General features: G+C 33.4%; 1 pseudogene; it reads right to left on the bottom strand.

The window, feature by feature from the left end:
* The window catches only part of LOC113110547 (ran-binding protein 3-like), a 7,692-nt pseudogene extending 7,678 nt beyond the window's left edge, over positions 1–14 (bottom strand).
* Positions 15–1,346: the final 1,332 nt, after the last annotated feature.

The raw sequence follows: 1,346 nt of genomic DNA, 5'->3' as shown, positions 1-1,346 counted from the left end.
AGAACCAGAATCATTTTCCACATTTAAATAAAAGACTTTAATTTTCCTTTCATTCAGTTTAGAAAACATACTGTTCAAAATTTATTTTCACTATGATTTTGTGATACTTTTTCAGCAAGCACTCATTACATTTACTAAGAATGCAGTAAAGACTAAATTATATTTTAAATAAATGTTTTCAAACTTGCTGTATATCAAAGAGTCCTGAAAAACATTTACATTTTAAGCAGTGCAACCATTTTCAAATGCAATAAATTAGGCCTATGTCTGAAAAATTTGGTTTGCAATCACATGGAAATTGTTTAAAATATATTCAAATGCAGACACTAATACAATATTTCTGTTTCTACTGTATTTTGGACAAAAAGCAGCACTGGTGAACACGAAATCCTAGAAAATCCTATAAAATTTGTCTATAACATATTTGACTGTATACATTCTTCTTCTTTTATATCAGTGTTTTAATATACTCATGGTATGCAACTGAATCTACAAGTTTGTGTATCACTGTGAAATATAAGGTAGTTTTATATCTGGATATGAGTTACAGGTTTTTGAGAGCTGTGCTGTGTTCAGTTTGCACGAGGGTGTGTGCCCGTCTGTTTGTGGAAAGACTGGAATGTGAGGAGTGGTGGATTCTCACACTGAGAAAAGATCCTCGTCTAATTTTGAATTAAATAGGCATTTTAGAAAGCATAAACAAACAGAATCCTTATTTTTCTTCACAATGTCGGCACGAAACCGCACAATGGACTTCTAGGGACAGACTCCCGAAAACTGGATGTTTACATTTACAGCGATTTGCAGTGACAAAGAAACAGCATTCGTTTTCAATAATAGTTGATAATAAGCAATATTGTATCCCCTTGATGAATCCTCAGTGGATAGCAAAGAGGTAGCAGGCCAAAAATGCATTGGCTTATTGCAATAACTTCTAGATATTATATCATATATGTATCGCAAATTGCAATGTTAATCAGTCTAGTTTTATCAGTCGCAGTAATTATTGTTGGTGAAGTACTGTAACTTTTATATATATGCTAAGCTAGGAGTCTAATCACCTAGCAGTACGCAAAGGTATAGTCTAAGTCTACATATTTGCATCGCTCTAGATTAGGCCTACTCGCGGGATGTTTTTTTTGGCGTCACTCGCGTGAATAAAAAAATACAAATAAAATAACATCAGTTTTCTGATACAAAGACAAGCCATTAAGTTCTTTGCTGATTGGCTTGCGCAACAACGCGTCATGAAAATTTTCTGCTCAAGAAAAATTTACATTTTTCAATTTGCACAGGAAGACGCAAATGAGGTGAATATCGAGCCAAACGTGTCTAAATAAAACTTT

This window comes from Carassius auratus, chromosome 11 (genome assembly GCF_003368295.1).
Source record: "Carassius auratus strain Wakin chromosome 11, ASM336829v1, whole genome shotgun sequence".
Classification (NCBI taxonomy): domain Eukaryota; kingdom Metazoa; phylum Chordata; class Actinopteri; order Cypriniformes; family Cyprinidae; genus Carassius; species Carassius auratus.
Note: the sequence above shows the minus strand (reverse complement) of the source record. Positions and strands in the feature narration are given on the sequence as shown.